Here is a 23,220-nt window from a genome sequence, read left to right on the forward strand (position 1 = left end):
TCTGTTTTTTCTTTTGCCCTACCCAGGTACGTGGGGAGTTTCTTGCCTTTTGGGAGGTCTGAGGTCTTCTGCCAGCCTTCAGTAGGTGTTCTGTAGGAGTTGTTCCACGTGTAGATGTATTTCTGGTGTATCTGAGGGGAGGAAGGTGATCTCCGCGTCTTACTCTTCCGCCATCTTCCGCCTCCTACTCCCTTTGTATCTTAATAATTGGTACTAAATGTGTCTGGACTCCTAACCTGTCCCAGAATCATGGCTCTGGGATGAGAAAGATGAGTAGTAAAGAAAAGAAGGCTAGTGATTAGAAAGAACTTCATTTTCACTCCTAAAAACTTTCCCTTTATCTCTAATAGCTTATTCTTGAGTAGTATTCCACCTGATACATGTAGGTTAACAATAACAACTGTGTACCTTATAATAAATAGTCTTATTCCAATCTTCAAATCCTAATCCTTTCCTTTGATTGATTTTTTGATTGAAAGTTATTTTTTTCAAATAATGACAATTTAAAATTATTTTAATACAAAAATGTACAAAAAAGAAAGTGTCAATCATTCAATAATTTGCTATCCAGAAATAAACATAATTTACATTAAAGTGAATATCTTTCTTCTTGGCTTTAATTTAGACAAATTTTTTTCAAACTGTGGCTTCTAACTTATTAAGGATGATACTAAATTAAATTTGTGGGCAACCCTATTAAAACAATGAAATAGAACAGAACAGAAAATTCATTGCATATAACATGGGTACATGTATTAATGACAATTTTGTTTTCGTTGCTTGTGTGTGTGTTTGTATATACATATTTGTGTGTGTACTGCTTGATGTACATTTTATTTCTTCCTGTAGTTAATAGTCAAATAGATTTGTAAGCTAATGACTTAGACAATGGTTGGAAGTCAATCTGAATCTGAAAGAGCAGAAATGGAGACTATTGTAAATAATTAGAGTTGAACATGAGACAAGATCAGGGACCAGAAAGGAAAGAGAGAGCAAGAGTGAGACAGAGAATGAAAAGAAAAATAGAAAGGAATAGAGACAACAGAGTTCTGCTTAAAGGCTATTGTTTTTTGCCCAGGCTCATTTCTCATGCTAGATAGCCTCTTCAGATGAGCATCTGAAACATGAGATGGGTAATGAAAATGGGATGTACTACAAGAGAAGGGACTGCCTTTAAAACAGGTGAGATGGGGCATGATCTGAGATGAATGATTTTAGCATGCTCTTCCCTGCCAAGAATCCTCTCCTGGAGGATGGCACAATGAAATTCACTCTAAGTTTTATTCCCTTTTTAAAGCCTTATGAAATGCACAAACTTCCTGGTCAGGCCACATTTAAAGTTTGTAGCAGTCATCTATCTCCCTGCTTGAGCCATTTCACCTGTCTGGGACTCAGGTTTTCCTTAATGAAACCAAGGTGTTGGGTGAGATATTCTCAAAATTCCCTTCTAATCTTAATATTACACCATTTATATGTGGGATGACCAAGGGAATAGAAAAAGAGATTTTGATAGGTATAAAGTGGTAGAAAGTTGGAAGTGAAAACACATGTGTAGTTGGGAAGATATTGGAGCTCAGAGTTCAAAATGGGTTTCCAAATTCAAAAATTTTCCAAGGACTGATTGAAGAGAAGGGAATTACAATACTAACACTACTTATTGATTATTTACTAGTTGCGAGATGCCATACTTCGCTCTTCGATATAGTTTTCATCCAATCCCCACAATAATTTCTATAGTGTAGATCCTATTAGCCTTGTATCTGGGATACAAGGTAACTCAGTGATTAATTAATAGAATCAGAAATGAAATCTAGCTTTGTCTGTTATAAATCCCTTACTTTTCACTGGTATACCCTGCCAAGTAGGTTTTTGAAACCTAATTAGGATTAAATTTTATATTGTTGAAAATCTGTACTGATAGATCAATATTCAGATTTTTAAAGCTTGTGCTGTACAATGGGAATATGCAATGACTAGTATAATATGAAGCACAGAGCGTACGGAGACGAAAAATATGGGATTGAACATCAGTTGCCTCTTCTGCCAGGGAGAGCTGTGTCAAGCTGTATAAACCCCTGAAGTATAGTTTTTTTATCTTTGAAAGACATTAAAAACATTTCTAATAATCTGTTCTGTGTGCCTCAGGATTGTAACTAGGATAAAACAAATGAGTCTACTTGAAAACATTTTGTAAATTATAAAGCAGTGAATAAATGAATAACATATTACCTAATTTATCCTTGGATTTACTCATTGCCTGAACAGGAGAGGGACTTTGTAAAATGATGCTGTATAAACTATTAAGTTTTTTAATTATAAATTTTGCATCTGCATAAAGAAATAATGAAAACAATATTAATTATTAAAATTGAAAAACCACTACATCACAAACATCCAAGTGAGAAACATGGGTCTGAGAAGAGTTGCCTGATCGGAGATACTCCGAGGTTAAAAGTACAGACACAGTAAGAAACAGTACCCCCTGAAATGGGAAGACTGAGATCAGATGACTTGGATGGCTGATGGCAGAGGAAATTTGATAAAAGACAAGCAAGATAAAAGATCACCGAACCAAAGCAAGAGCTGTTTATTCTCAAAGATGAGGTGCAGTGGCATTTTGAGCACGAAAGATGTGGTTGTTGTTATATGAAAAAAAATCCATAAAGGCCTTTAAGCCAACAGTGATGTTGTAGGACAAGGGTGAAACAAGTTCGTGAGTTTTACTGTAAGAAGTTTGGAAAAGAAAATCAATGTTTTCTTTATCAAGTGCTGGTTCCCCCTCCTTTGAATTCTGTGTGAAGTGCTGGTCATCTGTATAAACTCTTCCCAGGGTTGTAAGAAAGAGATCAGGCTTCAAGCACCTTTGCTGGGGAAAAGTTGGGCAAGTTTCAGCTTTTTCACACTCAAAATGAACCTCGCCTTGACTAGGCTGAATTTTGAAAATCAAATCTCCAGGGCTAAATTAGTCCACATTCAGTAACTTTGAAAATAAGATTTACAATGTGAAAAGCCATGAAGTGTTTAAGAAGTTTTGATGTAAAATGCGTCGGAAATTAAAAACTGGTGCTCATAAGCAAGTGGAAAGATGACTTTATTTATATTTTAATGGTGGTTAAAGAAAAAATATTCATTGATAAGTACTTGATTTACTTAGGAGCATGACATTGGCCATAATTCAGCTAAAGCCTTACTGAAATGCCATGGCATTTTATGAAAGACACAGTAGCAGACCAGAAGAAAAGATTTCAAAAAGGCATTGATTTCAAAGAATAGTTTTAATAACTACTATAAGCCACCTCAATTACTAATATAATTGTAATAATATTTTAAAGTAGCTCATTTATTGAATATATTCTGTATATATAATTTTCCAAAAAATGCTTTCTATATACTAATTCTCTATCAAAACAACACCGATAATTTGATATTATAATTGTTTTACAAATAAGAGACTTGAGGCTGGATCCAGGAGGGGTGTTGTGGTTTGCTCAGTTACACAACTGGATTCTGGAAATGTACAGTCAAAACTTCTTTATGTCTGAAGATTACTTTTTCCTTCCTCTTTACCACCTCTTCTTCCCGGTCCCCTTCCTTTCCCTCCCCCTTAACCCCCTCCTCGCCCCCTCCTACTCTCCCTTCCCCTCTGCCTTCTTCTTCTTCTTCTTAATCTGCTTTCAGAGGCAGAAACCCATGGCCTCATAAAGAAAGGAGCAATCAGGCAGTAGGTGGAAAAAGCCGAGGGTTGAGAGACAGGAACCCCGAACATTAGCTTGGCTTCTTTTCTTCAGCTAACATTTAACTTGGGCAAGTTATGTAGTTGTTCTGTAAGAGTGACAATTAAACATGATAGCCTCTGCCTCTGAGCAGTGCAAGTGCATAGTTCTGAGGAAAGCTCATCTGAATCATCACATGAAAAAACTTACATTTTTGAAATAGGCCTTAGGAATGAAAATAATTGTCCTGATTTTCAAGACTTAAAGTTAAAACAGTGCAGAACTAATGGTTCCAGATTGATGACAGATAATAAAAACTGGCAACCGGGCTTCCCTGGTGGCGCAGTGGTTGAGAGTCCGCCTGCCGTTGCAGGGGACACGGGTTCGTGCCCCAGTCCGGGAACATCCTACATGCCGTGGAGCGGCTGGGCCCGTGAGCCATGGCCGCTGAGCCTGCGTGTCCGGAGCCTATGCTTCGCAGCGGGAGAGGCCGCGGCGGTGAGAGGCCAGCGTAACAAACAAACAAACAAAAAACTGACAACCGCCCAGAATTAAATCCAATACTTAGAAATGATGCATAAAATGAATGTAACTTTTTAAAAAGTGTACATCAAACATTTATTACCAACAATCCTCTCAACTCCAAAATTGGGCACATGAATTAAAAATAAAAATTCAATGGGCTACTCAGTAAGGCATTCTAGTAATTTCCATAAAAATGGACAAACTTTGTTAAAAATTGATCAAGCTTTCAAATGATTTGGCTACAGATATTTATAATACATATATTTACAACTATATAATTGATACAGTTGAATATGATTTGAGGAAATGACAAATGATTCCAGAAGACACTCCTGTAAGCTTTCACAATCGGAAGCAAATGACAAAAATGAGCTAACCAAGTGTACTAACAGGGGAACTAGCTTCCTAATGAAGGTCTAAAAATATCTGTGAAAAATATGCTTATAAGAGAGTTGGTAGGTTTCATTCAAAATTTATGAGGCTCAAGTTTAAGAAGCTTAACAAATCAATTAAGTATTACCTGAGCTAGATAGAAGGGAAGAAGGAAGCAAAGGAGGGAAAGAAGGAAAGAAAAAACAAGGAAGGAAGGGTAGAGAGAAAGAGAGAGATGAAAAAAAGAAGAAAAACTTCTTCAAGTGCCAAAAACCAAGAGAGAAATGAAAACCAGAGCACCTAGGACTTGAGCTCAAACCACAGATGCCTCTGGGGTGGGGATGGGTGTGTGGGGCTATTTGTCTCTTTCTCCAATAGTCTCGCTTTTAATGTCCATTTGGAGAATCAGGAAACTAAGTCAAAGACTTGAACCAGGAAAGGGGGTAACACCAAAATCTTTAAATGTCTGCACTTTCAGTAAAATGTAGACTAAAAATCTATACTCCAGCTGATGAAAAACAACAGCTAAAACCAATACAAGTTTTAAAAAATTTTTTGTTTATCTGCTTTGTCAGTCAAATTTTAAAAAGTCTAATTTGAGAATTGTAAAGGCAAAGTTTATACCTCTTTTAAATTTGTGGTTTGATTTGGTATTACTTGCGTGTTTTAAAAACTCTCAGAACAAGGAGAAACAGAGAAAGAGAGAGCGAGAGCGAGAGCGAGAGAGAGAGAGAGAGAGAGAAGCCAGCTAACCTTCTCAAAGCAGTGAAACTTGAAACTTGTGGGAAGCCATCAGAAGTAAATAAATGTACAATTTCTCTTGTCAGGCATTCCCACACTTGAACAACAAGGGATTCTTAGTCTCAAGAGCTTAATATAATAGAAATACATCCAGAAAGAGAATATAGTAATATAATAAGCATGCTCACAATTATAAAAGAAGGCGTTGAAACCCCAACATAAAGAGGATACAATGAATAAAACATAGGATCTGAAAAATACTGAACTAGACCTTACACAAATAAAAAATAATCACAATTTAAAATTTTAAAAAATGACATAGTTGAAGAGGATTAGTGAAACTGAAGTAGATATGAGGTAGTTATATAAAATGAAAAATATAAAAAGATGGAAAATGTAGAAGACTAAAAGCCAAGGAGTGAAGACTTAGAGAATGTAACATATTTCTAATAGGTCCGGAGGGAGATATTATACTTAGAATATATTTTAGTCGGAAATGGTAAAGAACATCATGGTTGAGAATTTTCCAGAGCTAACAAAACACAGGTATTCTTCATTTTGACAAACAATGAGTCCTGAGCAGAACTGATGAAAATAGTCCATTCCTAGACACATAAATTTGATCCTGAAAACCACCAAAGTCAGTGAAAACATTTTAAAAGCAGCCATAAAGAAAATGCAGTCTAAAGGCAGAAATTTCCTGACCATAACATAACAAATGCTTTTAACTAGAAATAAATAACAAAATAAACCACTTAGTTTAAGCATATGATATAGTATGAGGTAGGTAGGTTAAAAAAAAAAAGATGTACATAACTGCATATAAATGCAATGAGAGAAAGATGTGGGAATTGGTGGGTCCTAAGAACATATGGGTAGGTTTTTAATTTTCATCAGTGCTTTTATGTATATGCATTACATAGTTGGTAAAAATGCGGTAAATATACCAATTTTTTGTAAAAAAAAAAAAAAGAAGAATCACTTAGACTAACAGCAGACATATCAAGACAATCAACTTAGAACTGAGAGGCAATGTTATAGTATCCTTAAAATGTCAAGAAGACAAAATAAATCTGTCTACAGCACCAAGCAGAACTGTTATTGTTCAGGAACAAGGGCTGTCTTAGGATGGTTTCTGATAAAGCAAGTCCTAGAACAATTATTCATTTGAAAGTTATTTATTAGGAAGTGCTGCCTGGAAAAAAATTGATAGGACTGGTAATGACATGACGATTTAAAAAATTTTAATAAATAGTGCTGGAAAATCAAATATCCATATAAATAACAATAATTATTAATCCAGAAGGTAATATATCTAAATATGGATGTTAAAGAGTTTCTAGAAGAAAACATAGGAGAATATCTTTATATCTGTGAGCAGATTTCCTAAACAGAACATACAATGCACTAACCAGAAAAGTTTAATACATTGAACTTAATTAAAACTAAGAGCATCGGGCTTCCCTGGTGGCACAGTGGTTGAGAGTCCGCCTGCTGTTGCAGGGGACGCGGGTTCGTGCCCCGGTCCGGGAAGATCCCACATGTCGCGGAGCGGCTGGGCCCGTGAGCCATGGCTGCTGAGCCTGCGCGTCCGGAGCGCGGGAGCAAAAAAAAAAAAAAAACTAAGAGCATCTGTTCACCAAAAGAAACCATTAATCAATTAAAAATGCAAACTACACACTCAGAAAAAATATATTCAGTGTATATATCTAATAAATAATATACAAAACTCTCCAAAATTTTTTAATAAATCAGATTTCCTTCTGGGAATTTCTTTAAAATTTAAAAATGGGACATTCTTTTTTTTTTTTTTTTGGCTGCATTGTGTGGCTTGCGGGATCTTAATTCCCCAGTCAGGGATTGAACCCAGGCCCTCGGAAGTGAAAGCCTGAAGTTCTAACCACTGGACCACCAGGGAATTCCCATAGGACATTCATCTTTGTTATCTCCTCATACACCTTTTACTTTTATATCTTATTTGCTAGAATTTTGTCAGATGATCACAAACAGCTATAAGTGCTGGTAAGAAGACCACTCTATTTTATTTGTTTACATGTCCAGATAAAATTTAAAATTTTCTCACTAAGTAGGTCAGGAAATGTGTATCGAATTAGGCAACTAGTAAATCTTGCAATACAATTTTTATGTACATGGTGTGACTATAAAAGCATTCAACAAATTTATTGAAGATGACTTTTATGCTATATTTTTTTCCAAGTTCTGGATGTGGGAGGAGGCTTAGAAATTAAACACTAAATAAAACATTGTCCCTGTCCTCAAGGAGTTGATAGTCTAATAGGAGGAGATAACAATAACATATTTTTTCATTAAGATGTATTGATACTTGAGTTCAAAGGTGGAAAAGACTACTTCCACAAGAATCTTGAATAAATTAAGAAAGATATTTTAAGACAGAGAAAACTCATGGACAGAGTCAGAGAGCTGGGCAAATATTAGGTAGCTCTGAGAAAAACCAAGTAGTTCGGTTTGCCTGGAGTATTGTGAATGTAGTAGGCCTAAATTGTCAGGTTTGGGCTCTTACTCTTTAAGGAATGAGAACCCATCAAAATTTCTGAGCCGCGATGCTTAATTTTTTGTTTATGGCATGTTTCATTTGCTATTTCTTTGTATTACATCTCATTCTTGAAGTTACATATTAAAAAAAAAAAAACTTTAAGTATTACTACTGTGATACATCTACCTATGTAAACTAATGTGGCCTTAAAGCTTCTAATGATAGTTGTTGGCTAGACTTAGAGATTTGTTTTATAATCATTTTTATACCAACTTCTCTTCTTGTGAAACATGTCATCTAAAATTTCAGGAAGACACTCCCTATAAAGCTGGCATACTATTTTCACAAACCTACTTTAGTTCCCTCCTGAAACTGCATTAAATTCATAGCAATGGGATTACTTAGAAATAAACCTGCAAGAATGAGAGAATGGGAGAATAAATGATAGAAAAGGATCATGGGGTTAGAAAATACATAGATCAGTTGAAAACAACATGGCCGACTTGAACACATTGAATCCTAAACCAGCAGTGGGGAAAGCTGAGAAGAAACTGGACTTACACTGCAGGATTACCAAAAGGCTTGAGAATTCACAGCACCAGATACCTTTCACAAGTGAGATAAAAGATAAAGACAGTATGCTAAGTCAAACATTGGTTAAAGAAGTTGGATCCCCACATCCTTGCCACTATTCTCTGTAGCCCAATGCCTGTGCCCTGTCTTACTTTCAAAGGACTGAGGGTTTAGTTTTTGGAGAAAGTAAAATAGAATGTGTCTAAACTGGATAGCAGACCAGCTATGAACAGCTTGCTGGATGCTAACAACCAAAATTCTAGTTGATTCTCTGCATTTCCTAAGAAACTGGTGGATACTAGAACAAAACTCCAAAAATTGTTCACAGAGGAACCAAAAGTAAACAACCCCACTCATGTATGTGTTGCTCTCAAACATCTTTGTAATGTCCCACTTCTAAGTATGAGAATCCAGCCCGTGATTAGCATACAAGTAAGGACGGCCTCTCTATAAAAGATAAAGTCCACACACAGAAAAAACAAATCAGTTTGGAAAAAAGTCTATTAATAGAGCTAAAACCTAAAAAATATATATTATTAATATCTTCAGAGGAGGAACAGAAGATATTATAAACATGAAACAAGAAAATGAAATAGGGAATAACAAAGAACTCTTGGGAAAAAAATATAGCAAAAATGAAAAGCATAGTATAAAGGCTAGAATATAAAGTTGTAGAATACACCAGAAAGTTGAGCTCCTCAATATTGATTGATTAATCAATAGATCTATTAAGTGATAGATAAACAGAAAGGAAATGAGAAAGAAAAGACAAGAATATTATGGAACCAGTCCAGGAGATTCAATATTTCAAGGAAAAAAATAAGGGTGAGAGGAGAAAGAATAGTCAACAAAACAAGAGAAAAATGTCAAGGGATACCTATTTTCAGATGGAAAGGGGCCAAGTGCTCAGAACAAAATTAGAAATTAGACTCACATGAAGTACGTTATGAAGAAATTTCAAAACTTTGAAACAGAAGATCTTATGAGCTGGGAATGGAGGAAGAGGATAAAACAACCACAACCACAGCAATACAACAATTCATACAAAAACTGTGTCAAGCTGAAAGCCTGAAGGTGATGAACACTTCAAAACCTGGAGGAAAGAGATATCCATTCTAGAATTCTCTACCCAGTGAAATTATTAATCAAGTATGAGAGTAGAATAATTTTCAGAAGCACATATTAAACATCTCTATCTCTGTATCTATCTCCCAGTTATCCTTCAACAGGAAACTATTGTAGAATGTATTAAACCAAAACAAAAAAGGAAAACAATAAAGAGGAAGTGATAAACACAGGAAATTGGTCTTTTAACACAGAAAGCAAGTACAAGGAATCCCCAGAACAAGGGTGAAGGTAGATGCCTGGATGACAGCTGTGAACCATCCTTAGCGAGCAGAGCATCAAGATCATGCACGTCAGATAACTCCATCTTCTCTAGGAAGATGCAATGGATAGAATACCTGATAGATCTCAGTGTCATTAGAGAAGACAATTGGATAGTAGATGATTTGGAATTGACAGTGATTATATAGAAAAGTAAGCCAACCGATGTAGTTCAGTTATGTTTAGCTTTACATAGTCATCATGATATTAATACCGAGTAAATATAAAAATCATGGTATAGCTATGTAGTGAGGTTGGGGTATAAGAAAGATGTGCATGTGTGATTTAGGGCAGGAAAAGAGAAGAAGTTCAAGCCTCATCCTCGTTTGTGGGACATCAGTACGTAACACCTGAAACAAAATCATTAAATAACAATATAAGCATGTTATGTAGAGAAATAAAGATAAATATCAAAGGAATTATCTAGTAGAATCAAAATGGTTGTCTTTGGGGAGGGGAAATCGGGATGCGAGTTAGATGGCCATTACTATTTCTCAAAATAAACATGTAAGACTATTTTACTCTAAATTATGTGCATGCATAGCACTGATACAAAATAAAAATTAAAACTGAAATAAGTCATTTCAGAAATGACTTGAGTAATGCATGGTAATTATCAAGAGTTGGTGTACCATGGGAGAAAGTACACTAGTTTACCAGCGAGATACCACTGAGTTCAAATACCACTTCTATCACTACCTATCTATGCAGCAATAACAAAAATGGCATCATTTAGTCAGTGCTCATTGTATAGTAGACAATTTACAAAGTTATTCTTTTTATCACCTCTAGTCTCATAAGAACACTATGAAATAATTACTATTATTACCTATATGTTTCAGAGGAAAATATGGACCTTTAGAAAATTGATTATGTTATCCATATTTATAAAGCTAGGAAGGGAGAGTTCAGGCTAAATTGGACTCATGTGTTTCCGGATATAAAACTCCTTATGACAGTCTGGAAAGGTTCCATATTTGCATTAGTTTCGGTTTTTCTCAAAGCAGACCCCAGACAAGGAAATGAGTGTAGATGGTCTGGGAGAGAAGCAAGAATACAAGACAGGGAAGGGAGGACAGGCAGCCAGCGAAGGGTGTTATTCAGCCAGAAGCCATGGTGGGTCACTGGAGCTTAATCCTGCTGGGAAATTCTGGAATCCAGGGGAGAAGACTTGCTTCCAAGGTATCCTTCAGGAGGAGGGTCCAAGGAGAGTGGAAATTTTGCACGAAATCCCAGCGGTAATTTGTTGAGGTCTTCTGGGGAAGGACAGTATTTAACTCCCTATAATTTCTGAGCAGACAAGTGTTTTGGTGGCCAAACAGCCTTTAGGAAAAAAAAAGTGTTCTGGTTCTGGCAATGGGAAGTCAGACTGGAGGTCTCTGAAGTGGTAAGAGCTTGGAGACATGGGCAATGTACTAACAGCATTTTCTAGAAGCCACTAACATAACCCCCAAATATCAGTCGATGAACAAAATAAGAGTTGATTTCTTGTTTCCATCATGACTTAAGGCAGTAGGGAGAGGGGGTGCACATCGTTTCTAAGCCACAGTCCCTCATAGACCAGGTTTCTTCCATCCAGGTGCTCTGTAGTCTTCTAGAGTTTCACAGTCTTCTGGATCCAGTGCATCGAGCCAGCCCATGAGCCAAGAGAGGGTGGCAGAATAGTGCTGGAATTTTGGGGGTGAATTCTCTCTAAGTACGACAACACTTTTGCTTACACACCACTGGCCGAAACTTGATCACAAGACTGCATCTTATTGTCAGGAAGCATGGGAAATGTAGTCTAAATGTCCTGGAAGAAAAAGAAAACTCACATTTGGTAAGAATCACTCACAACCATTCAATAATTATCATACTATACTATTTCTCATAAGGTCACCTTGATGTGCTTAATAAATATATGTATATATATATATCTATCTCCATACACATTTATGCATACACACATCATATCACATTCATATCATATATCCATTGCTTTGCCTGGCAATTGCAAACTATTCAATAAAAACTTACCCTCATGGAAACCATTTTTACACATAGACTCATCAATTATTTTCATTTCATATTAGAAATAAACACATTTTATTTAAATTTCACCAGATTGCATTTACCTTAGGGTAAAGTAGCTCATGGGTTGCACTTACCTTAATTTGCTCTGCAAATTAAGCTATAGCATTCTATAAAGGGATTTATCTTCCATATTACTTAAAATTTTATTTGACATTTTAACTCAAGAATCAACAAAATATTATTGTACATATTTGTTTCCCGTAAACATTAAAGAACAGTTAAAAATATGTGCTGGCTTGAATATTTTTGAAATGAATGGTTCTGCGAACATTTTAAAATGCTATCTATGTATCAGCAGAAATACATTTCCCTGTACTGTAAGTTCCCTGTACTGCAGGTTGTTTTCACTTTGCATAGAATGTATTTTGACTGTTGCTATTGGATTCACTGTGTTGTGCTGAAAGCTTCATGTGTTTGAGTATAATAATAATTGAATTTCAGTGAATTAAAGTATTGACTTTAATTTTTTTTTTTAGTAAGTTAGGGGTATCATGAAAAAAGTATGTACAAACTGTAACAGACTCTTGAAATCTTACAATTATAAAGTTAATTTCAAAGAGCAGGAAGGTAGTACAAATTTTAGAAAAAGTACATAATATTAACTTCCTCATTTGGTTACCAGGTAGGCAAGTTGCACAAATGGAACTATGATTTATACTGAATTTCCCCTTTTCTTTCAACATGGAGAGAGAGAGAGAGAGATCCAAAAGAGGTTAGAGGACAGAAATATAGAAATTTGGGCTTGTGTCATGCCTTAGAGAACTGTCTTCTTCCTCTCTTATAAGAGGCCAAATGGAGTGAATATATGGTTAATTTTCTCCTGGGAGCAAATCTATTTCACAGATCACCTATGAAGGTCTGGCTCTGAGAATGACTATAGATGCCATCTCACTATTTCTCTAGCCTAATGAGATATCAGGCCAATACCTGAATCCTAGTAGGGTAAATATTATTATGCCCTGATTTGATATAGCCAGGCAATTTGATTGTTGTTGAAATGTATTCATTTATTTGGATGATCTAGACTAGTGTTTCTCAACCATGGGTGATTTTTTCCCCAGGAGAAATTTCTGGAGACATTTGTGGTTGCTAAGATTATAGCGGGTTGCTTCGGAATCTAGTGGGTTGAGGCCAGGGATACTGCTAATCATCCTACAATACACAGGACAGTTCCTCACAATGAAGAATTATTTGGTCCCAAATGTACATATGCCAAGGTTGAAAAAACTGTGACATAACTATAGTCTTTTATATATGTAATATATGAAAAAAGTCTCTATTTCATGTAAGGAAGATTAAAAATCAGAGTATCAATTTATCAGCTCCTATTTTTTTTAAACATCTTTATTGGAGTGTAATTGCTTTACAATGGTGTGTTAGTTTCTGCTTTATAACAAAGTGAATCAGTTATACATATACATATGTTCCCATATCTCTTCCCTCTTGCATCTCCCTCCCTCCCACCCTCCCTATCCCACCCCTCTAGGTGGTCACAAAGCACGGAGCTGATCTCCCTGTGCTATGCGGCTGCTTCCCACTAGCTATCTATTTTATGTTTGGTAGTGTGTATATGTCCATGCCACCCTCTCACTTTGTCACAGCTTACCCTTCCCCCTCCCCATATCCTCAAGTCCATTCTCTAGTAGGTCTGTGTCTTTATTCCCATCTTACCCCTAGGTTCTTCATGACCTTTTTTTTTCCTTTTTTCTTAGATTCCATATATATGTGTTAGCATACGGTATTTGTTTTTCTCTTTCTGACTTACTTCACTCTGTATGACAGACTCTAGGTCCATCCACCTCACTATAAATAACTCAATTTCATTTCTTTTTATGGCCGAGTAATATTCCACTGTATATATGTGCCACATCTTCTTTATCCATTCATCTGTTGATGGATACTTAGGTTGCTTCCATGTCCTGGCTATTGTAAATAGTATCAGCTCCTATCTTGTTGTAGAATAGTTAAGTGATTATGCATTGGAACTGAACCTCATTCCTCCCCTGCTCTAATCCCTACCACAGAGAACACATGATCTATCATTTAATTCTCCTTTGTTTTGCTCTGTTTATTTTGAACTGTCAATTTTTACATACTCCCTATGCTTGACCCTCCTGGCAGCAATCCCTCTCACAGGTGTGCTGGTCCCATATATTACTAATTGAATCATCAGCCCTTCAAGGCAGCACAGACATTAATCAGTGCAGTGAAGGCTCTGCCTGGTGAAGTGAACTTTCATTTCTGCAGGCTTCCTCCCGAAAGTTCTCCCACCTTATTTCACTCATTCAAGCAGCCACAGTCATGGGAAGATGGGGGAGACATCAAACAGGCCAGATGGCAATGCCTGCTCCTCTGGTTTCGGTTTTCACTTCCTACTCTTTTACCTACTGCTTCATCATTTGGCTTGACATGTCTCACCGTGGGTTCTGATTTGGTTGGCAGTGTAACCCTTCAGTTCATTTATGAATGGTGAACTTGTTATTCAGTATTAATGTTTCTTATGAGCAACCTTGCCTTGTAAAGTTGGGCAGGTTATTAAGCCAGAAGTCTGGTCTGAAATGAAATGGAAGTGTTCTGTTTTGAAATTCTTGACTTTCTTTGTGTTATTGAGAACCTGGAAAGTATTGATTTGGAAATTATCTTCTCTGTTTTAATGTTGTAAAAGTGTATATAGTTCAAGTAGTTGATTCAACTAGTTGAAGTCAACATCTATGAAACATTCTGGAACTTATATCTGAAAAGTGGGGAAGACTTGGATAATCATATTCATGTCCAAATAATTACATAAACACAGCTCATGCTTCTATCATATAGAAAGTCACAGCCAAAAAGTAACCAGACCTGAGAATTGGATTTTCATCTTTGGAGGAGGTAATATATTGAAAGAAGAACAAGATACGGGCTTTGGAGTCAGATGATGTTGACTTCAAATCATATCTCTGCAACTACCTCTGCCTCTAGAATCTAGGGAAGGCTATTTAACTTCTCTGAGCTTCAGGCTCTGCATCCATAAACCAGAGAGGGTAACTCCAAACTCACACTGTTGCAAGGACTACAGTGTTACAAGGATTACAGTATGCTTATCTACTGCTATAATATTCATATATACACACATGCATGTATATATGTGTATATGTATAAATATGTACATAATATTTATAAACACATTTGTATACACATGTATGTATATGTAAGTAATAAGCCATATCTCAGACTTGGTCCTATTTACAGATAAGGATTTCTTAATATTGGGTTGGTTCAAAAGATCGTTGGGGTTTTTTCATAAGATGCTATGGAGAAATTTGTGGCCAACCCAATATTATCATTCTTACTTGACCCCCGAGTTGTGTATATGTTACTCCAAGAGCTGCAACATACCTAAATGCTGGGAAAGACCTCATCTTTAGAAGTTCAGGGACAATATTTCTGGTATAATTCAAGCCAATTACTATCTAAAAAAATCATATGGGATCATATACATAGAATTCCTTTGAAAAGTCAAATCCCCTGTGCTTATGCATGCATATGCATTTGTTTTTGTTATTCCTCACTCCCTCTATCCCTATATTTCCCTATTGTTAGTAAAATGCTTCTGCTTAATTGCAACAAAACAAAACAAAACACATTGGGTTTTGTTATGAGCTGAACTATTTTTGTAACTCCATCAAACTAGAGAATAATCTTAATGAAGGGAGGAAATGTGTCATTTGTTCAATACTTTCATCAGCAACAGTCAGGAGAGCACCTGGAGTAAAATAAAAGGACAATAAAAAACTGTTGAATTATCAGATGAAATCATAGAGCTTTGAATAATTTATCATCATAGGGTAGTAGGGATGACATGATTTACTGCTTCGAAGCAGCTAACCATCAAAACAAGCAAAACACAACCACCAGAAGTCATCAATTATTTATGATGATGGATATTCAACTATGATATTTGACTTTATACAGACTACGAAAGATTTTGAAGGGTTAACCAGTGGTTGAAATATGCTTTGATATTCTTTTAAAATGCAATGTGTTTACCACACATTTGTGAAGTATGATTCAAGGCCATTGCCTGAAAACCCAAAAGCACTTTAGAGCTTTTATAAAAAGTCTGAGTTTGTGTAAACACTTTCCTGCAGTCTCTAGAGACATTATTTAACTTTAAGTTCTAAGTGACCTTTAAACCCAACAAACATCCCTTGCAAAGTGTATTTTAGTTTATTTGAAGTGGGAAGAAAATGAGTGATAAATTTTGTTTATTTTTCAGCTACAAAAGAGATGCAAGTTCCTAGCATGATGCTGTTAATTGGCTGGTAAAAATTTAGACTGGGTGTTCAAAGAATGAATGTTTCAGCAAGTGTTTAATATGTCAAAATGAGACTATTTTTGAGAAGCTGAGTTTAAAACACTCCAAGTACATAAATTACTGGTAAAAGCAATTATGAACTTCTGCTTTTGTCTTTGTAAAACAAATGAATTTTTGTGACAAATTTTGAAAAATAATTTGTAAACTTCACAAATCTAATTGTATTTACAAGTGTACATTGTATTCTGTTGTATTGCGTAGTTAGCATTTATAGTTTAATTATTTTTATTGTATTCCTCTTTCTCATTACATTTCCTGCATAATATTTAAAAGCATGGTCCCAAATTTAGGCAGACTATAGCTGTAATCCCAGCTCTGCCAATTGTATGACCTTTCTAATACTCAGTTTTCTTATTGGTACCTACTATTGGTAATAGTTCATATACTTAATAGGTACCCTGAGAAATAAATTATATAATGTATATAATTTGTATATATATATATAATATATATAATTTATTATATATATAATATATATAATATATATATAATATATATATAATTTATATATATAATGTATATAATTGTTAGCAATCTTGGATGATATCACCTGATATATATTATGTATTCAACAAATTTTAACTTTTTATTTTTGTAGGGATTTTATTTCTGTGTATGTGAGTGTGTATGAGATGCTTAACGGCTTAGACTAGACTTCTGGGTAACTCCAGTTCTAGCACTAGTAGATGCTAAATTAATGTGTACATTTGCTTTAAATCCAAGAATTTGATAATTTACTCCTTACGAAACTAACACATTATTTTAGGTAATATTTTACAAGTTATTTTATTTATAAAAGATTACATGGTCTTTTTAATGTCTACTAAGAGAATAGCTCATCTATGTCTATAGGCAAGTACCACAACAAAGATATTAGCTAATTATTTTTAAATAAAGGAATTCTTACTTTATTTTAAATTATAAGGATCTTTTTTGAATCCATGATCACAGTCCATGCAATAAACAAATCCATCACCTCCAAATGTTTCTTCATGCCCTCCTTTTTTATTATCATTATTACTTTTTTTGTATTAAGAAAACATAAGATCTCTTTTTGAAGCTAAGTGAACAGTTTGCTTTTATCTGAAAGTAAACTATACAGTTTCATATAATCTGCTGTAGCAGACTGAGTTTTCCAGCAGGGAGATAATGAAATAGAACTTTACATGTAGCAATGACATTCAATGTTACTCTTGGGGTCAGCAATGGTGAAAAAGGAGTGAATAAAGCAAGACTGGGCAGAGGGAGAAGTTGGACTGTGATGAATAACAATAGAGGTTTCAGCCAACCCATGGGTCTTTATAGTCCTGCACTGACTGGTCACTGAATGGAGGCTGCCCCGAGAAAGGGGTATGACCTTGAACAATGTGACTCTATTCAGATGAGGGCAATCACTGGGAAGATGGCAGTTTTAAAGTGGTACAGTGTAGGACAGGAACCTGGATTTCGTGTCAGTATGCCCATATCAGAGCCACTGTGTTGTAAAGTGGCTTTAATGCAAAGTTATTTAGCATCCTGTGTCAGTAAACCAAACATTCCATTAGTCTTTGAATAGTGGTGCTAGATTAGGTCCTTCTGGGAGGAAAGGCAAAACCATACCCAGTACATGTATCAATGACAATCAAAAAGAGTTGCTGCTCCTTTCAGAGTAGAATGTGTCTAATGGAGTTAATCTACCACCAAGTGGCTATTTGCACTCCTGCAGGGATGGTGCGATATTGAAGAACTAGCATCGGTCTTGGTTGCCAGCAGTTGAACATTTTAGCAGCAGCAGTGATGAGAGGGGACCCATGTTCTTAGACCCAAACATCCTTGGTAACCATGATTATCCAGCTCATGGGTCTATTGTGCCAGTAGTGAGTTGGCTGCTGGACAAATTCTGAATGATACCAACTGACCTAGTTAATCTATTTAGTTGTTTAGTGCCTTTTCAAGGGTGGATGTTTTCTAATGGGTGTCAACATGTGATGCAAAGATCCACACAGTTCATGCCTATTTTTCAGGATGCCTATTCCACAGACTTCATTGTCCTCCCATCTGAATCTTTCCAAGCCCCTAATCCCCCAGCCAAGTCATTCACCAGTGTTTATAAGTCTATATACATTCTTTAGAATGTACACTTCTCTTCCTACACAAAGTGGATGGCCAGGTTAACCATCAAATATCTATCCATTGAGAGAATTTCCCTTCGTTGTTGTTTCTTAGGGCCACCTCTGAATGGGACTGAGTGGCCAAGTCCACTTAAAGGCAAGTCACTGATAAGACAGTGGTGGATGACATGGAGGTCCTGGCCATCTGCACATACTTTCCCACCCTACTCATGTGTAATCCTGAATGAACCCCTTCTATACTACAATAGACTGCTGCTAGACACACTTGACCTGATAAGGGAGTGGGCCTGGAAAAAGCCAGGTGTGATGGTCAGTTTATTTCCATTGGACTAAGCCACAGTCCCAAGTTATTCGATCACATATTAATCTAGGTGTTGCTTTGGAAGTATTTTGTAAACGTAATTAGCATCTACAATTAGCTGACTTTAAGTAAAAGATATTATCCTAGACAATCTGGGTGGGCTGGATCTAACCAATCCAAGGCTTTAAGAGCAGAACTGAGATTTCCCTGAGGAAGAAACTCCTCCTGTGGACCAAAGCCTCAGGTCCTGCCTGAAAGTTTTGAACTACTCTTCCTGATGGGCTGGCCTATGAATTTCTGGCTTTCCTAGCCAGCCCTGCAAACCATATAAGCTAGGTGCTTGCAAGAAACATCTCCCTTCCTCTCCCCACCTCTGCTTTTCAAAAGGTATATAATTCTCTGCTACAGAGAACATGACCTTTACCTAGAATTTTAGTAGTCTGTGCCAGTGATTCTCTTTTTAGGACTTGTCATTAACTGCACACCATCTCGTTTCCTAAACGCAGAAACCTCAATACTACTGTACTGGGTCGTATGGTCATACTGGCATGCACCACAGTCTTCAAGCACATTCCTCCTAGGTGTTACTCAAAGTTGGGAGCATTTTGTCACCTGATATATGGATCAACACAGTATTCCCAGAGATGGAACTCAAAACTCTAAAACCTCTAAAACTCAAGAGACTAAACAGGTATTTCACTTAATTCTCAGTGGTGGGAGGTACAAAATGCAAAAATTTATCTTTTACATTGGAGAGGTTGCCCTGGCATGCACCAGAACTCCAGACTTGCTTCAAACCTCACCGATATAGTCAGCCTCCAAATATTTGTAGGGATCATCTCATATCCTCTGCAGTGTATTTGTCTTCCCAGGATTCCAACTTCCTTGCTACTTCTTGTTCACCTGGTCTCATTCAGATGAAGTCATCTATCTGTGGGATTTCCACTCAGTCCACTTTCCCTTGCACAATTTGTTATAGGACAGTAGTGTTATCATAGGCCTCTGGCGGTAAAGGTATACTATAATCTATTTTAAATGAATACTTAGAAATACTATTCCTAATCTTCTTTCTTGATAGGGAGGGAAAAGAATATATTTGCAAGATCACTGATTGCATACTCTATCCTGAAGCTGTATTAAGATGATCTAGCAAAGATTCCTCATTCCACACAACTGCAATTGGGATTGCTATGTGGTTGACATGGCAGGGGTCAATGCCATCCTCCAGAATCCATCTGGCATTTTTAGAGACATGAATAAAGTGGAGATATAATGGGCATCACCACCCCAAGAATAACATTAACCTCTTACATTCCCTCCAAGATAAGATATTGTTTTTAATTTTTCTATTTTGGCTGGGGGAGGGGTGCTTTAGAAGGCTACCACTTGACCTTCTCACTATGATAGTTTTTACCTCACAGGATAAGGAGTCAATGCGGGACCTGCCAACTACCAAGTATATCCGTTAGATTTTATATTTGGGGACATATTATATTATTTTGGGGTAGGAAAATTACTATTAAGTGTGTTCATGAATGAAGTGGACACACCATGAGCCAGACTTGGCCAAGATTCCATTTATTGCCTTGCCTCCATAAACCCCACTCTAACAAAAGGGTTTGATAATGCTTTGAGTCCTTTGTTGTCAATGCCAGTTTGGACCTTGTGTCTCCAATATCTTGTGGGCATTCTGCTTTCCCTCCTGTATGTTGCTGAAGTCAATGGCTATGGGTTCCTTTGAATAAGAAACAGGGAATAATGGCCTCATATCCTTGCCATAGTGTTGCAAGGTTCTTCCTTCTGAAAACTTGACAGCTTCAGTATGTGGGTCTGGGTCTGAAAATTGGCTTGAATTCAGAAATTAGGCAAGGTGTTACAACTTTTTATTGGGGTGACCACTCTTAGATTCCTGATCATCAGTCCTTATTTTATTCTGTTTGCATAGATTGAGAAACACTCTCAATACCTCTGTTTTGCTCATAGGGACAATATGTTCTATTACCCAAATCCATAGCTCTCCATATTTTATATGGAATCCTTACTGGTACAGCAAACTTGTTGAGGATAAATATTCAACTTTCTGAACCTTCTTTGGGTTTCTGCTGTTTTTAATGATTAAATTTGATTTGCCTGTCCCCTGGCTGTATAAGATCAGAGTCTCTTTATATATGGTCAAGGAGGACCTCTTTGAATTTATTTGTTCAGTCTTTCAATTTTTTTCTCCAAATCATCAATTTCTCTCAAAATAGTAATCCATTTCCTTTGCCTTTATAAATACTATTTTGATGTGCTTTTTAATTGCCTGATACATTACTTCCATCAGTGCCTCCCCTTCCAGCAATACCAGTTCCTAACAGTAAAAGTTTTAACAAATTTCACTGTTGCTGCATGCCGAGAGATATCAGTACTCTGCCTGCTGCCAATAGGTGATCCAGTCTGTTTCCTTGGACCACTTGTAGCATTTTTGTGTTTTCCAGCTTCTGAGACAGAGATCTGTGTACAGGGTAGTACCCTTGGGATCGATATCTGTGACAAAGCGAAGAGTACAGGAAAGGGTAGAGGGAGACCTTAGGCTATGTTGGAGTAACAACTATGATGAACTCTGGAGCTGGGAGGGCCCTGCAGAATTGTCTCCTCATTGGACATGGGGTGCCTCTGAAAAGGGGGTGTTACCTAAAAGAAGTTGGCTCTCTTAACAGACTGGTGGTTGCCAAGGGGGAGGGGTTTGGGGAGGGGTGGAGTGGGAGATTGGGGTTAGCAGATGTAAGCTTTTATATATATGGAATGGGTAAACAAGGTCCTACTGTATAGCACAGAGACCTATATTCAATATCCTATGATAAACCATAATGGAAAAGAATATTAAAAAAAAGAATATATAGGGCTTCCCTGGTGGCGCAGTGGTTGGGGGTCCGCCTGCCGATGCAGGGGACATGGGTTCGTGCCCCGGTCCGGGAGGATCCCGCGTGCCACGGAGCGGCTGGGCCCGTGAGCCATGGCCGCTGGGCCTGCGTGTCCGGAGCCTGTGCTCCGCAACGGGAGAGGCCGCGGCGGTGAGAGGCCCGCGTACCGTACCGCAAAAAAAAAAAAAAAAAAAAAAAGAATATATATATATATAACTGAATCACTTTGCTGTATAGCAGTAATTAACACAACATTGCAAATCAACTATTCTTCAAAAAAAAAGTTTGCTCACTTTATCCTAGGGCACTTGTTGGGAGACAGGAATCACCGAACAAGTTAAAATCTCCATCAGGGAGGAAGAGGGATACTTAGTCTCAAAGCCCAGGCACACGCACGTTTGCGTATCAGAGTCCGTGCGTGCGTGCCTCTGTGCGTAGTGCGTGCGTGTGTACGTAAGGAAGGTGAGGTCGACGTTGCCTCTGCTACACAGGCTTCTCCTTCGGTAAGTAGAGTCCGTAATGATAAAGCCCTTTGTTAGTTTTCACTCTTGACTTGCTTTCTTTTCTAAAAACTAACCCTCCTACTTATGTTGAGACAAACTAGGTAATTGTAGAAAGAATTTTAGAGAATTAAAGAAGGGTAGTTCAGTTTACCTGAGGTTTTGCACAGCTTTTTGAGGTAGTGGTGTCCGTTCTCGTTTGAGTACATGTCAGAATGTAGACAAGAACAAGGATAAGGAAGATGAGTTTCTCTCGATATTTTGTAAGGGGTCTTTTTTTTTCCCTTGTGAATTTGCTTTTGTTTTTATTGGACTACAGGGGATGGGTTGGGAAATATCTCTGCAAGTTACGCCCCACCAGGGAAATGTCCATTCTCATTTTGCTGGGATAGCTTTCGGAGCGTTTTCTTTTTCTGGGAGCCGCTGCTCTTGCAGGCAGCAGCCTCTTCAGGTCCACTGCTGAGTGGCTCCTCCTTGGAAGAGAATTTCCTCTTTTTCTTGGGGCACTCTTGTTTCCTGACTCTTCCGGGTCACTAACTAGTTCCTCTTTGGGGAAATATTTCTTCCTCTTGGGAAGACTTCCACTTCCAGCTGTCTCTTCAAGATCACTACTAACCAGCTCCTCCTTGGAAAAAGATTTCTTTTTCTTGGGTTTGGAGGAGACAGATGGGTCTTCCATTCCATTCTCCTAAGGAGACTCCTGGGGCTTTTGCTTTTTCTTGTTTTGGGGTCTTGCACTTGTCTCCCCACTGTCCTCCCGAGTACTCCTGATGTCTTCTGAAGATGGCAGGGCAATTGCAGCCAGCCGTTTCTTTTCCTTCCTCAAGGGTTTCTTCTCCTGTTTCTCTAGCTTCCTAGTAATCTCAGCAGCCACTTCCTCTGCCTGAACCATTGCCTCCTTCATGACACCCATATTCTTTTGTGGAATCTCTCCAGTCTCATAGAAAGACCGCCACTCCTCAACTTGTCTTGAAGCTTCTTCCCAGATACACTGGTGGGTACCTCAGAGAAGCAATCAGTCTGTGAGGCAATACTGCATTTGTTTGCCAGGTATTGGGAGATGTGACCTTTGTTCTCGGCAGCTGCTGGGCCAATGAAGGTAGCATGGAAAATGGGTCCATATTTTGGGGTGTTATCCCTTGTCTCCAGG

General features: G+C 37.3%; 1 pseudogene; it reads right to left on the reverse strand.

The window, feature by feature from the left end:
* Positions 1 to 22,417: 22,417 nt before the first annotated feature.
* Positions 22,418 to 22,974, reverse strand: LOC115839934 (nucleolar protein 56 pseudogene; annotated as a pseudogene).
* Between the last annotated feature and the right edge of the window lie 246 nt (positions 22,975 to 23,220).

The sequence above is a fragment of the Globicephala melas genome, chromosome 5 (genome assembly GCF_963455315.2).
Source record: "Globicephala melas chromosome 5, mGloMel1.2, whole genome shotgun sequence".
NCBI classification, from domain to species: Eukaryota; Metazoa; Chordata; class Mammalia; order Artiodactyla; family Delphinidae; genus Globicephala; species Globicephala melas.